Source organism: Chelonia mydas, chromosome 1, assembly GCF_015237465.2.
Source record: "Chelonia mydas isolate rCheMyd1 chromosome 1, rCheMyd1.pri.v2, whole genome shotgun sequence".
NCBI lineage: Eukaryota > Metazoa > Chordata > Testudines > Cheloniidae > Chelonia > Chelonia mydas.
The window spans coordinates 81,651,669-81,668,707 of NC_057849.1; positions in this window are offsets into that span (position 1 = coordinate 81,651,669).

The following is a 17,039-nucleotide window of genomic DNA, read 5'->3' on the forward strand; positions in this document are numbered from 1 at the left end:
ATTTCCATTGATAATCAAAATTTAAAGGTAGGCAAAGAAAGAAGTGCTGCTTGAGAACTTATTAGAGTTAGTCAACTTTGAACTAGGCTTGTTACATATTGTCATAAATATAAAGGGAAGGCTAACCACCTTTAAATCCCTCCTGGCCAGAGGAAAAACCCTTTCACCTGTAGCGGGTTAAGAAGCTAAAGGTAACCTCGCTAGCACCTGACCAAAATGACCAATGAGGAGACAAGATACTTTCAAAGCTGGTGGGGGGGAACAAAGGGCTCTCTCTGTCTGTGTGTTGCTTTTGCCGGGACCAGAGCAGGAATGCAGGTCAGAACTCCTGGAAAGGGTTAATAAGCTATCTAGTTAGATATGCATTAGATTCTGTTTTGTTTAAATGGCTGATAAAATAAGTTGTGCTGAATGGAATGTATATTCCTGTTTTTGTGTCTTTTTGTAACTTAAGGTTTAGCCTTGAGGGATTCTCTATGTTTTGAATCTGATTACCCTGTAAGGTATTTAACATCCTGATTTTACAGAGGTGATTCTTTTACTTTTTCTTTCATTAAAATTCTTCTTTTAAGAACGTGATTGCTTTTTCCTTGTTCTTAAGATCCAAGGGTTTGGGTCTGTGTTCACCTATGCAGATTGGTGAGGATTTTTATCAAGCCTTCCCCAGGAAAGGGGGTGTAGGGCTTAGGGGGATTTTGGGGGGAAAGATGTTTTCAAGTGGGCTCTTTCCCGGTTATATTTGTTAGACGCTTGGTGGTGGCAGCAATAAAGTCCAGGGACAAAAGGTAAAATAGTTTGTACCTTGGGGAAGTTTTAACCTAAGCTGGTAAAAATAAGCTTAGGGGGGGTTTCATGCAGGTCCCCACATCTGTACCCTAGAGTTCAGAGTGGGGAAGGAACCTTGACACATATGGACTAGTGAATGAATATTAAAACATTAGAGATATGTTGATTTAAGGATATTTACTTTGTATATTTTGACATGTGATGCTGACAATTTGTGTTTTGATGGTTTATAAAGCTTTAACTTTTTGAATCTCATCGTCTATTGTCATTAAATAATTGTCCGACCCTCCCCATAATTCCCGTGACTGAACGTTCAAATAGATAAAAATCTAAAATGCTTAAAACCCATAATTTTGCACAACTTTGGAAATGTTCTTGGATAAAATGCTTAAAAATTAACACTATTACCCATCAAAATTATTTTAAAAAATTGAATTCTGCCATGCTTATGCATATGCTGTACCTGCTGCCCAGTCAATAGCCTGTAGCAAAAATTACAGATGTAATCCTTTTGAGAAAGCATCTCCAAGCACCCTAGGTAAAGTGATACATTGAAAAGTGAGTTGGAAAAATATGATTTAAAATAAAGGCAAGTCTGGCAGATGGGTACTTAGCTAGTGCAGAACTGTCATGCAGCTAAACAGCCTGTATACACATGTGAGACAGTGAAAGTCTACTCTAAATGTCTCTGAAACATGAGCGGAAAGGGGAAACATTTTTTTAAAAAACTGAGTAATATTATTTTAACAGGAGAAATTTGTACAATAGTTTTACATATTGTCTCATATTCTAGAATCTAAATATCCCAAGATGCTGAATGAATTACATGCTCTCAGTGCAGTAACTGTGGGCAAATGGAGTGCCCATACGTTCAACAAATCCTTAGGCCTATATTCAGGTAAGCACGAAAGAACGTGCTTAAGTGCAATCCTGAAAAAGAATGCTTGTTGAATTGGAGCCTTAGATGTGGACTTCTTTTTATTGGGACAGGGAACATTGGCCAAGGCACTGGGGTTTTTCCCATACTCTCTTTGAAAAGTCCCATACGATCTTTAATTTTCACCAGCTCAAGTAGAAAACTTCAGTGACATCCCTCATCTAAAGGACTGCACTCGTAGGCCCCCATCTACACTAGGGAAAGGATCCACTTCTACCTCTCCTCAAGTGGCCTTGAAAGCTGTTGAACTGCTAGTGTAAATGAACCAAACCATTTTCAGCACAGTTAGAGAAAATGTGTTTGAGAGAATGTACCCCTAAGGGCTTGTCTACACTTGAAATGCTACAGTGTGGACACTACTTACACTGACAGGAGGGGTTCTCCTGTCACTGTAGGTAATCCATCTCCCTGGGAGGTGGTAGCTAGGTTGACAGAAGAATTCTTCTGTTCATCTAGCCCTGTCTACACCAGGGGTTAGGTTGGCTTAACTACATTGCTCAGGGGTATGGGTCAATATAACTTTTTAGGTAGACGAGGCCTAAGTCTCATTCATGCTTTCCATAATGATGCTGAACATAGTTTTGTAGCAGTTGGTTTTCAACAACAGTTTGGGGAGATGGGTCAGGAAAGACGTATTGCAGACAACCACTGTTAGCAGAGAATCATTTTCTTAGTGTGGATGGACACTCAAATCCTGATTTTCAGAGGTGCTGAGCTTCAACCACTCCAACTGATGCCAGTGAGAACTCACTTGTACAAATCAGACTCTAAGAATATAGCACCCATCCTACAGTTCACTGCAGTACATATGATCCTATTTTTCTTATGCTGTTAGCTAAACATCAAGTCTTGCCAATTTTGAGTAATCAAAACTGTTCAGTCAAGCATGTAAAAGCTTGTTCTAACATGATTTACTTTGAAGAAATGTTCTTGTAAAAAGTATGCTGTACAAACAAATGGTGACCTATATTAATGTCTAAGTGATGCCATATTTGAATGGATTCTTAATTAAAATAACTGATGTTATCCAGGAAATTGTTTATACATTATTGGCTCCCCAATCCAGTGCTGAATAGAATTCAAATACTGTGTTAAGATCAGCATAAAAAATTATATCAAAATGGACTCCGCTTTTGCCACTACTAGCTGTGACACCGAAAACTTCCCAGAAGCACTGATCTTCTCTGATAGGCAGAAGCACGTTGCCACTGCAAGAAGACTCATCACAGTAGTCCCAATCTTATATAAAAATTAAAACCCAGCACTGTCAAGGGGGCTATGCTTTTGACCTAACATCAGAATTTCAAGGATGTAACTTTCCTCCTTCAAAGACACTTTAAAATTCTCCTTAAATAAGATCTGTATGTAATTCTGTCTCTTTCAATGATCTACTTATATGCCTGTTACTGCTTTGCCTGAGTACCAGAAAAACTAAAAAACTCAATGGTTTCAGAGTAACAGCCGTGTTAGTCTGTATTCGCAAAAAGAAAAGGAGTACTTGTGGCACCTTAGAGACTAACCAATTTATTTGAGCATGAGCTTTCGTGAGCTACAGCTCACTTCATCGGATGCATACTGTGGAAACTGCAGAAGACATTATATACACAGAGACCATGAAACAATACCTCCTCCCACCCCACTCTCCTGCTGGTAATAGCTTATCTAAAGTGATCATCAAGTTGGGCCATTTCCAGCACAAATCCAGGTTTTCTCACCCTCCGCCCCCGCCCCCCCAAACTCACTCTCCTGCTGGTAATAGCCCATCCAAAGTGACCACTCTCTTCACAATGTGTATGATAATCAAGGTGGGCCATTTCCTGCACAAATCCAGGTTCTCTCACCCCCTCACCCCGCTCCAAAAACCACACACACAAACTCACTCTCCTGCTGGTAATAGCCTATCCAAAGTGACCACTCTCCTTACAACGTGCATGAAAATCAAGGTGGGCCATTTCCAGCACAAATACAGGTTTTCTCACCCGCCCGCCCCTTTTCCCAAAAAACACACACACACAAACTCACTCTCCCGCTGGTAATAGCTTATCCAAAGTGACCACTCTCCCTACAATGTGCATGATAATCAAGGTGGGCCATTTCCAGCACAAATCCAGGTTTTCTCACCCCCCCCACCCCCATACACGCACAAACTCACTCTCCTGCTGGTAATAGCTCATCCAAAGTGACCACTCTCCCTACAGTGTGCATGATAATCAAGGTGGGCCATTTCCAGCACAAATCCAGGTTTTCTCACCCCCCCCCCCCCACAAACTCACTCTCCTGCTGGCAATAGCTCATCCAAACTGACCACTCTCCCCACAATGTGCATGACAATCAAGGTGGGCCATTTCCAGCATAAATCCAAGTTTAACCAGAACGTCTGAGGGGGTGGGGGGAGTAGGAAAAAACAAGGGGAAATAGGCTACCTTGCATAATGACTTAGCCACTCCCAGTCTCTATTTAAGCCTAAATTAATAGTATCCAATTTGCAAATGAATTCCAATTCAGCAGTTTCTCACTGGAGTCAATGTAGGTATTCCTGTTAGGTCACTTTCCATTGGTAGCCAAAGTAAATGTGGTGGGTTTGAGTTTTAAATTATTAAAATTTGCTCTTTGTATCCTTTATAAGTATTTATGAGGCTATATTTGTTATTTCTATTGAAATAGCAATGATGTTTCTTATACCTTTCATGTAACAATAACTATTTGACGTTCTATGTACATGGTGTTGTTGTTTTAGCCATGTTGGTCCCAGGATATTAGAGAGACAAGGCAGGTGAGATAATATCTTTATTGGAGCAACTTCAAGCTTTCAAGCTTACACAGAGATCTTCTTCAGGTCTTACCTTACCCACCTTCTCTCTCATTTTATATCTACATCATCATCATCTACTTCTACTCTATATCTATAGAAATACCTTCATGATTGTTTATTTATGTTTGTTAGAAACATACAATAACATTATTTAATGCAATAATTGGTATTAAGGACAGTACCTTTTTGTTCTTCTTGAGTACTTCTTAAGGGAATAATAATTTTAGATTGTGCCTGGAAAAGTCTAGTTTATAATCTGCGCAAGGTTTTGCATCTGTTTTGCTAGCAGGATAAATGAATGCACTATGAAGAAAACTTTAATTATATCCACAACTACTTCAGTTCCTTATCAATATTTTGTAATTTATGACTGAGTATACATTCCTTGTTCATGTATATACCCCTCCATTGTATGGAACTGCAGTCACCTTATCTGATGTTGCTCATTGTCTGTCTCTCTAAATTATTTTAAATGTTATTACCCTTCTCTTTTATATTCCAAGCAACAACATTATTTGTATTAACAACTAAATGCAGAAATCTGATATTGCCTTCAAAGGTGTAGGTGTTTCTGACACACTTTCTGCTACTACATGGTGTATTCTGTCTTCAAACATTATTGCCCCCAGGCAGACATATGCCTTAGCTCCAGGAATGTATATTTTCTTTTGAAGTTTGTTTGCATTTCTAATTCACTACAGGGTGCAAAGTTAAGATTTCTGAGCACTGAAACAAGGACCGATTACTATTTATTTTTCTGCATCTAGTCCACAGACATGTACAAACTGTTTCCATGTTTATTGTACACTATAGACTCATTACATGTTGACAGATAAAGTCTGTTCTAGACTGTGCCTGACCACTCTAGTTTACAATCTGGTCAGGGTTATGCATCAGTTTTGCTAGTCTGTCATATGAAAACCACCTCATAAATAACAAAACCAGAAGAACAACTTACTATCCACTAAAATAACATATGTTTGCATATAGTGAGGCCCTAAAGAACTTGTTTCATTTTGAATATGTAAGTAGTGTCATTAAGTAAGCTTCTGATTTAGCAAGGTATGTAAGTATATACATAACTTTAAGCACATAAGTAGTCCCATTAAAGTCAATGTGAATTGAGAGCACTCAGGACTTTTCTGGAGGTGCTCAGCATCTTAAAGAATCAAGATTATTGCTTGGATCTAGAGATGTATATTTCCAAAGTTAGAGAGTGTTTGAATCTGGGTTTTTGGTTTGGGCCCATTCCTATTTGAATAAATGGGAGAGGGAGAGAGCAGAAAGAGGGTGCCAGGAAATAAAAGGTTTAAAAAAAAAAAAGGGGGAAATATCAGAAAGTTAATCTTAAAGACTGATCGGAGAAGAATATTTGTCCAGATCCTCATCTGAAGAATCTGTTCTCTTCTTCACTATAAAAAAAGTCCTTCTTCAAAAAGTTGTCTCTGCAAGATCAGGGCCCAAAAGTGGGGAAAAGACTTTTGGATGTGCTTAATTTTCCTCACTGTGAGTAGTCCACTGACGCCAATAGGATTACTCACAGTGTGTAAAGTTAAACCTGTGTATAAGTCTTTCCAGGACTGGGGCCTTGTTGAGTAACTTCTTGAAAGAACCTGAGCCCTTTTTCTACAATTAATTTTTTCCCCCTGCAACATTGTTATCAGTACACAGGCTTTATCATATGCCAAAAATATATTGTATTACTCAGTTTACCTGCTTAACAAAGCAAATGCTATTCAAAGTTATCTGCGAATTTTACTAATGTTTTATAATCTGATAACATTTTCTCTTATACCTTCTTCATCTCTAGGATTTTATGTAATTTCTTCTGTTCAGACAAGTACTCATTCTGAACAGACATGCTTTAAATATCTGCCTGTTGCTTGCTATAGGAGACAGTCACTTGGCTACCACATATTTTCTTTGCAGGAATTTTATTAATCCATCAGCAAAAGTACATTAATGTTAGGCGCACTGTTCTGTCTAGAATATTACTCTGTATTGCTCTCTGTCAGTGATCAATGACCTTGAATGATTCTTAATATCCTGTGTGCTCCCATCCTTTGAGGCTTCCATTATTAGTATAGATGTAGGATTGAACAAACTTCACCATTTAAATAGTTCTTGCCATTAGAGCTATTAAATAATTGAAGAATTTATTCAAAATAAATGTTCAATGGAAAATTGGGCAAAATTTACAACACATACTCTTCACCATGATGAATTATTTGACCAGTTTTAGGTAATGCGTATCCCACTTCAATTGTGATTGTTATCATGCATGACAAAAACAACATTGTCACCATACTGCAAGACCGCAGAGATCAATTTGCCAACACAATGCTGGAGTGGAAGTCATTGGAGTTACTCCAGGGATCAATCTGGCCCATTATCTCTAAATATGGAATTCTGTGGCTTCTCTGTTCTCTAAATTATATCATTGCTTTTGTGGATATACTTGCAGTAATGGCTCACCCAAATGGTAAAAACTGGTATTAAAAATGCATGCTGGAGATTACAAGCCTTGGATATTTCTCATAAAAAGAACAAATGGATACATGTAAGTGATAATTCTGTGGATCTATTTGTGATGGTTCCCACTTGCACCAAATGTTGTTGATTGTATTCTTATTATTATTATTGATCTCAGACATTCTTATTTGAAATAAGATTTCAGAATTAATGTGTTTAACATTTTACATTTAGTGAAACCTTCTGTGCTTTTTGGGGGTACGCAAATAGGAGCCAGTTTTCACCAATTCTAACTCTCATAAGAACTCCTTACTCATGTGAGCAGTCTCATTGACTTGCATGGGGCCTCTGGGCACTATCTCAATATAAATATTATTATACCGTGGGCAAATTTAATTTCTGGTACAACTCTATTTATTTTGACAAAGTAATACATGGGAGGAATTTAGCCCTATGTGTCATGTCAGGCATTAGATTAACTATTGCGATGAAGTGAGCTGTAGCTCACGAAAGCTCATGCTCAAATAAACTGGTTAGTCTCTAAGGTGCCACAAGTACTCCTTTTCTTTTTACGAATACAGACTAACACGGCTGTTACTCTGAAACCTATTGCGAAGTGGAGAATGAAAAATACATAAAATGTTTCCTGACTTCTGATTTAAGCCATTTTGCACAGTTGATGCAATCAAGCAATTAGGGCTAGTGAGATGTAAGCACTACAGGTAACAACTCTAATAATTGTGCCAGATGTTTGAAAGCTTCTCCTTAAAACTATGTCAATTTTTTGTCAGCAGGATTCCTGACTCATGCTATGCTCTCAACAGGGAACCATGTCTTCTCACTTATGGAGGAAATTGGTGCATAAGCTTTAGACATTGTTGCCCATTTAAGTGCTCTCTTTTTTGGAATATTATAAAGCTGGGGCATTCAATGTTCAAGATCTTATCTGGATAGTCCCAGCCTCTAAGCAATATCATCTTAGGGAGAAGCTAAATTGAAAAATATACTTATTGCTGAGAGTCAGAAGGAATGAGGTCTCCTTTTATAAATCTTACTGGCCTGCATCCAAACAGACAGTTCAGAAACTTGTTTTTTATTTAAATGGTTCAGGTTTAGAATAATTTAGGTTTAAATCTTCAGGTTCAAAAGAATTAGATTTGTCCAGATCTTCTCCAGCTTTTTCAGAGGACTACACACACAACTACAGACTCAGATACAGATAAATTACTGCTCTCTTCTCAGATGGTCTTAATATTACTCCTATGTACAGACACAATCTAATTTGAAGTCTGAATGAACTTGCTTTTCTTATTATTTTAAAAACAGACTACATATCGTTAAAAGACACATTTAAATAAGTAATCAGACTCCTAGCCAACTGTCCATTGTTATTTAAAGTAAATAAAGCTTGGAGCATTCAATTGACTGAGTTGCTCTTTCATATAATCCTGGTGTTACTGCTGGGAGTGCTCCTCTAAATGGACCTTCTGCCCTTAAATGACATCAAAGCTAACAGCGCTATAGCAGGTTGCCCTGCCCTCTTTCCTTCTATAATTTAATGAAAGATTTTTCACCATAGAATGGTCAAACAATCCAAATCTGAACTAGAAACATTAATAATAAGTGTTACAGTTTTTAAAGGACTCCATATCACACCACTTTCTCCTTGTCAGTGGCCATTTATGTAACTGGAATCTTTAAGGAAAATTAAAACATAAATAAAATAAATATAATAAAGATAACATTTTTAAAATTCTCAAGCATATTTTCTCTTGCCGTGAGCAATTTGAGGAGTTACTGATAAATCAGATCTTTATGTGAATTAAAGCAACTCACAGTGTTTATTTTTGAAGCGCTACAGCAAATTCTGTCCTCAAAAACACAAACACCTGCACATACTCACAAACTTTTTTCTTGGTAAGATAGCTGAATATTCATGACCAAGATGTCAATACTTGATTGATATTTTTCCTTTTTGAGAGCTGCTTCTCATCTTACCATAAATGTCTTTATTTTTCAATCTACTAGCCAATCTTTTGATCTGTTTTTTTCTCTTTTTATTGATTTATTAGGTTGTCATGTGTGGTGAAAAGCTTCAAATGTTCACCTGATGGACAAACAAACAAAAAAAACTCAGTGAATTTGGGATAGAGTCCCTCATCATAAAATGTTTCTGTAAGACTCTGCCTCCCTGCTGTTATAAAATGTTGTGGCATACCTGTGACTGGGCTGGCATACATGAGTGAAAAAACACAGAAAAGCAAAGTGAGTTTAAAAGCACAACCCCTACTTTCCTGCATTCTTTCAATGCAAATACAAAGCATTAAAAAAGTCACAGGACCAAATTCATCTCTGGCATAAGCAGGCCATTGAAATTAAAGGAATTCCATCTTTTTACATCAGGGTTGAATTTTTCCCCTAATGCACTCTGTGTGTGTGTGTGTGTGTATACACTCACAGTGGAACATTGAGACTATAGTCAAACATCCATATTAGTTGTATTGGTGTTTAACTACTTTGGGCCAGATGGTGATACCCTACTCACACTGAATAACACCTTCCACGGTTAGTTCTCAGGTTGTGGCCACTCATTCCTTCATTACAGCTAGCTGGGAAGAGAAGAGGGGCAGTCCCAAAATTATTTATGTTGAAACATAGGGTCACAGTGTGGAAAAGATCAGGTACTACTACCTTCCATCATGAGTAGTCACTAGGGCTGTCGATTAATTGCAGTTAACTCACATGATTAACTTTAAAAAATTAACTGTGATTAAAAATATTAATCGCAATTAATCGCACTGTTAAACAATAGAATATCAATTGAAATTTATGAAATATTTTGGATGTTTTTCTACATTTTCAAATATATTGATTTCTATTACAATACAGAATACAAAATATACAGTGCTCACTTTATATTATTATAATTTTTTCAATGCAAATATTTGTAATAAAAAACAAAACAAATAGTATTTTTCAATTCACCTCATACAAGCGCAATCTCTATCGTGAAAGTGTAACTTAAAAATGTAGATTTTTTTTTTGTTGAATAATTGCACTCAAAAACAAACCAATGTAAAACTTTAGCGCCTCAGTCCACTCAGTCCTACTTCTTGTTCAGCCAATCGCTAAGAGAAACAAGTTTGTTTACATTTACGGGAGATACTGCTGCCTGCTTCTTATTTACAATGTCACCTGAAAGTGAGAACAGGCGTTCACATGGCACTTTTTTAGCTGGCATTGCAAGGTATTTATGTGCCAGATATGCTAAACATTCGTATGCCCCTTCATGCTTCGGCTACCATTCCAGAGGACATGCTTCCATGCTGATGACGTTCGTTAAAAAAAAATGCGTTAATTAAATTTGTGATTGAACTCCTTGGGGGAGAATTGTATGTCTCTGGCTCTGTTTTACCTGCATTCTGCCATATATTTCATGTTATAGCCATCTTGGATGATGAGCCAGCACGTTGTTCATTTCACTTTCACTGCAGATTTGACAAAACGCAAAGAAGGCAGCAATGTGAGATTTCTAAAGATAGCTACAGCACTCGACCCAAGGTTTAAGAATCTGAAGTGCCTTCCAAAATCTGAGAGGGACGAGGTGTGGAGCATGCTTTCAGACGTCTTAAAAGAGCAACACTCCAATGCGGAAACTACAGAACCTGAACCCCTAAAAAAAAAAATCAACCTTCTGCTGGTGACATCTCACGCAGGTGGGACCAACTGAGCTAATTAAAGGGGACCGGGCTATCCCTGGGGCTGTGAAGACCTGGCAGAGGGCAGGAGTTACTGGGACAGGCTGTGCCTGGGTAGTGGAACTACAGAGGAGTAGAGTTCATCTAACTCCTGTGGTGAGTAAGTCCTTGGAGGAAAGGGCCAGGTGTCCAGGAAGATAGCCCTGGGGCTGTTGTTCCAGAAAGGGAGTTGAACTGGATGGGACTAAGCCCTGGTCTACACTAGGAACTGAGGTTGAATTTAGCAGCATTAAATCGATTTAACCCTGCACCCGTCCACACGACAAAGCCCTTTTTTCCGACTTAAAGGGCTCTTAAAATCCATTTCCTTACTCCACCCCCAACAAGGGGATTAGCGCTGAAATCGGCCTTGATGGGTCAAATTTGGGGTACTGTGGACGCAATTAGACGGTATTGGCCTCCAGGAGCTACTCCAGAGTGCTCCACTGTGACCGCTCGGGACAGGACTCTCAACTCAGATGCACTGGCCAGGTAGACAGGAAAAGGCCCATGAACTTTTGAATTTTAATTTCCTGTTTGGCCAGCATGGCAAGTTGCAGGTGACTATGGAGAGCTCATCAGCAGAGGTGACCATGATGGAGTCCCAGAATGGCAAAAGAGCTCCAGCATGGACCAATCGGGAGGTACGGGATCTGATCGCTGTGTGGGGAGAGGAATCCATGCTATCAGAACTCCGTTCCAGTTTTCAAAATGCCAAAACATTTGTCAAAATCTCCCAGGGCATGAAGGACAGAGGCCATAACAGGGACCTGAAGCAGTGCCGCATGAAACTTAAGGAGCTGAGGCAAGCCTACCAGAAAACCAAAGAGACGAACAGCCGCTCCGGGTCCGAGCCCCAAACATGCCACTTCTATGATGAGCTGCATGCCATTTTAGGGGGTTCAGCCACCACTACCCCAGCCATGTTGTTTGACTCCTTCAATGGAGATGGAGGCAACATGGAAGCAGGTTTTGGGGACGAGGAAGATAGCTCGCAGCACGCAAGCGGAGAAACCATTTTTCCCGGCAGCCAGGAACTGTTTCTCACCCTAGACGTGGAACCAGTACCCCCTGAACCCACCCAACGCTGCCTCCCGGACCCACCAGGCGGAGAAGGGACCTCTAGTGAGTGTACCTTTTAAAATACTATACATGGTTTAAAAGCAAGCATGTTTAATGATTAATTTGCCCTGGCATTCGTGGCTCTCCTGGATATACTCTGAAAGCCTTTGCAAAAGGTTTCTGGGGAGGGCAGCCTTATTCCATCCACCATGGTAGGACACTCCAGGCCAGTAGCACGTAGTCGGGAATCATTGTAGAACAAAGCATTGCAGTGTATGTTTGCTGGTGTTCAAACGACATCTGTTCTTTATCTCTCTGTGTTATCCTCAGGACAGTGATATCTTCATGGTCACCTGGTTGAAATAGGGTGCTTTTCTTAAGGTTACACTCAGAGGTGCCCGTTCCTGCTGGGCTGTTTGCCTGTGGCTGAACAGAAATGTTCCCCGCTGTTAGCCACGGGGAGGGGGGAGGGGCTAGCCACGTGCTGGGGGGGAGGCAAAATGCGACCTTGTAACGAAAGCACATGTGCTATGTATGTAATGTTAACAGCAAGGTTTACCGTGAAAGAGTGTACCCATTGTTCTATAAAATGTGTCTTTTTAAATACCAGTGTCCTTTTTTTTTTCTCCACCAGCTGCATGTGTTTCAAGGATCACAGGATCTTCTCCTTCCCAGAGGTTAGCGAAGATCAGAAGGTGAAAAAAAAGCATTCGTGATGAAATGTTCTCTGAGCTCATGCTGTCCTCCCACACTGACAGAGCACAGACGAATGCGTGGAGGCAGACAATGTCAGAGTGCAGGAAAGCACAAAATGACTGGGAGGAGAGGTGGCGGGCTGAAGAGAGTAAGTGGTGGGCTGAAGAGAGGGCTGAAGCTGAAAGGTGGCAGCAGCATGATGAGAGGAGGCAGGATTCAGTGCTGAGGCTGCTGGAGGATCAAACCAATATGCTTCAGTGTATGGTTGAGCTGCAGGAAAGGCAGCAGGAGCACAGACCGTCGCTACAGCCCCTGTGTAACCAACGGCCCTCCTCCCCAAGTTCCATAGCCTCCTCACCCAGACTCCCAAGAACACGGTGGGGGGGCCTCCGGCCACCCAGCCACTCCACCCCAGAGGATTGCCCAAGCAACAGAAGGCTGGCATTCAATAAGTTTTAAAGTTTTAAACTTTTCAAGTGCTGTGTGGGCTTGTCCTTCCCTCCTCCACCACCCCTCCCGGGCTACCTTCGTAGTTATCCCCCTATTTGTGTGATGAATGAATAAAGAATGCATGAATGTGAAGCAACAATGACTTTATTGCCTCTGCAAGTGGTGATCGAAGGGAGGTGGGGAGGGTGGTTAGCTTACAGGGAAGTAGAGTGAACCAAGGGGCGGGGGGTTTCATCAAGGAGAAACAAACAGAACTTTCACACCGTAGCTTGGCCAGTCATGAAACTGGTTTTCAAAGCTTCTCTGATGCGCACCGCGCCCTCCTGTGCTCTTCTAACCGCCCTGGTGTCTGGCTGTGCGTAACCAGTGGCCAGGCGATTTGCCTCAACCTCCCACCCCGCCATAAACGTCTCCCCTTTACTCTCACAGATATTGTGGAGTGCACAGCAAGCAGTAATAACAGTGGGAATATTGGTTTTGCTGAGGTCTAACTGAGTCAGTAAACTGCACCAGCGCGCTTTTAAACGTCCAAATGCACACTCAACCACCGTTCTGCACTTGCTCAGCCTGTAGTTGAACAGCTCCTGACTACTGTCCAGGCTGCCTGTGTATGGCTTCATGAGCCATGGCATTAAGGGGTAGGCTGGGTCCCCAAGGATAACTATAGGCATTTCAACATCCCCAAAGGTTATTTTCTGATCTGGGAATAAAGGCCCTTCCTACAGCTTTTGAAACAGACCAGAGTTCCTGAAGATGCGAGCGTCATGTACCTTTCCCGGCCATCCCACGTTGATGTTGGTGAAACATCCCTTGTGATCCACCAGTACTTGCAGCACTATTGAAAAGTACCCCTTGCGGTTTATGGACTCGCCGGCTTGGTGCTCCGGTGCCAAGATAGGGATCTGGGTTCCGTCTGTGGCCCCACCACAGTTAGGGAATCCCATTGCAGCAAAGCCATCCACTATGATCTGCACATTTCCCAGGGTTACTACCCTTGATATCAGCAGATCTTTGATTGCTTTGGCTACTTGCATCACAGCAGCCCCCACAGTAGATTTGCCCACTCCAAATTGATTCCCGACTGACTGGTAGCTGTCTGGCGTTGCAAGCTTCCACAGGGCTATTGCCACTCGCTTGTGAACTGTGAGGGCTGCTCTCATCTTGGTATTCTTGCGCCTCAGGGCAAGGAAAAGCAAGTCACAAAGTTCCATGAAAGTGCCCTTACGCATGCGAAAGTTTCGCAACCACTGGGAATCATCCCAGACCTTCAACACTATGCAGTCTCACCAGTCTGTGCTTGTTTCCCGAGCCCAGAATCGGTGTTCCACCGCATGAACCTGCCCCATTAGCACTGTGATGCCCACATTGCCAGGGCCCGTGCTTTGAGAGAAGTCTGTGTCCATGTCCTCATCACTCATGTGACCGCGCTGACGTCGCCTACTCTTCCGGTATCGCTTTGCCAGGTTCTGGTGCTGCATATACTGCTGGATAATGCGTGTGGTGTTTAATGTGCTCCTAATTGCCAAAGTGATCTGAGCGGGCTCCACGCTTGCCATGCTATGGCGTCTACACAGAAAAAAGGTGCGGAACGATTGTCTGCCGTTGCCCTGATGGAGGGAGGGGGCACTGACGAACATGGCTTACAGGGTTGGCTTACAGGGAATTAAAATCAACAAAGGGGGTAGCTTTGCGAGAAACTGAATGGCCCCCTCAAGGATAGAACTCAAAACCTCAAGGATAGAGCTCAAAACTGGGTTTAGCAGGCCGTTGATTTCACAGAGGCAGGGAGGGAGGAGAAAATGAATACAAAACAAATCTGGTCTATTTCTTGTTTTGAGCCACTTCATCTACCTTTATACATCTTGCTGGCAGCAAACTGTGCAGTACGACTGCTAGCCATCGTCAACACCTGGGTGCTCGGCAGAAGACGGTGCAGTATGATTATTGGCCATCATCTTCTGATAGCTGCAGATTAATAGACAGTGCGGGACTGAATTGCCACGAGACGAAACAAGGGAAATGACCTGGCTGAGTCACTCCCATGTTTGCCCATGCGCCCGGTTAAAAGAGCACCCAGGACTACGTCGATGACGGCTACCAGTCATACTGCACTGTCTGCTGCCAAAAGGCAATAAACTGCTGCTGTGTAGCAATGCAGTACCGCGTCTGCCAGCACCCAGGAGACATATGGTGACGGTTAGCTGAGCGGGCTCCAGGCTTGCCGTGGTATGGCATCTGCACAAGTAACTCAAGAAAAAAGGAGCAAAACGATTGTCTGCCCTTGCTTTCACGGAGGGAGGGAGGGAACGGGGGCCTGACAATATGTACCCAGAACCACCCGCGACAATGTTTTAGCCCCATCAGGCACTGGGATTTCTACCCAAAATGCAAATGGGCGGTGGCGACTGCGGGAACTGTGGGATAGCTACCCACAGTGCAACACTCCGGAAGTCGACAGTTGCCTCGGTATTGTGGACACACTCTGCCGACTACATGCACTTAGAGCATTTGTGTGGGGACACACACAATCAACTGTAAAAAACGCTTTCTACAAAACCAACTTCTATAAATTCGACCTAATTTCGTAGTGTAGACATACTGCAAAAAGCAGGATCACTTGCCCGTGGATGGGGAGGTCATGAAACCCAAGGACAAAGGGTGAACTGAGGGACTGTTTCTGTTTGTTTTTATTCGCCTATGTTTGCACAGTAAACATAGAATGGGTGTGACAGTGTGTGCTTGAAAGCCCGGGAGAAGCCTTGCCCTGTGATAAGGTAAATGGAAATTTCTGGGTGTTGAGCTTTTCTAAAAATCTGGCCACTTAGAAGACAAAATATAGATTCAGTGCCTAACTTTAGGTTCTTACTTTTGAAAACCTGGGCCTAAATATTTGGAAAGTACTAGGCAGGGAGATCTATTACCACCCTAGGATGCAGAGGGGGATCTGCTCGCTGGGGGTCTCACAAGAAAATTTTTGGTGGCCTCAGAGTGTGGCTACCAACTCTTGCTGGTGGCTGCTCTGACAATTTTTCCAAAATACATAATTAACTTTAGAAAAAAACAAATAAATATGCATATATACATGTCCAAATCATTGTAATTTATTTATGTAGGGTTATTTTTGCAGACTCAATAATAAAAATAATGTATGGCTGTCTCTATTCTTTACTGGACCTGAATAGAATAGAAACAAAGAAGGTGCTTTTGTTATACCAATAAAATAAAAACCAGCAGGATCTTATTAAAGGGGAAAAGGCAAAATACCACATTTATTGTGAATACAGAAAGAATCATAGTAAGCAGTTAGTTATAGCTATAACATTCCATTCAATCTCATATTTATTCACACATTCATTCATACACACACAGACACACACAGAGGTTATGCAAGGTTGTTATCACAGTTACCAGCCTTAGAGTTGCTCATGCCAAGCCACTGGCCAGGTGGCCTGGACATGAAGAGGGAGCAGGGCCTTGTCAGATGCACATCTGATGCTCCTCGAAGTTGGTTTGCAGAATCAGACCCCAAAGTTCTCACTTTCTAGAGTCCATTTTTATAGGAATTTCTTCCTATGCCAGTCTATGGGAATTGCTTCATCATGCTGTTGCTGAATCAATCAGCAGATGGCACATTCCTGATGGCTCCGTGCTGCCAGATGTTATCTTGTTCTTTGGTTCTCCCATTCTTGAGTCTGTTGGGTGGATTCCAGTCTGCCCTCCGGGGGTCCTCTGGTTATTTCCACTTGACGCCTTCTTCAGCCGATGGACACTGGATTCTTAGGCTGGCACCTCCCTGACCATTCAGTTGTTATCCACACCAAGCATCCATCCACATACATCCTCTATTTTAATCACAATTGTTAACAAAGCGAGATGAATACAACAAAAGGGCGGGGAGTCTCTGGGTGCTGTTTCTATTGTTACAGAGTATTGCTTTGAGTCTCTCTCTCTGTGAGTAGTTGTTGTTACAAAGAATTGCTTTGAGAACAGACTGTCTTAGAATGTACTAACATAATTAGCAGCTTGCAAGTTTCACACATAGAGGAAGAGAAACAGTACCAAAAACCAAGAGACCTCTTAATTAGTA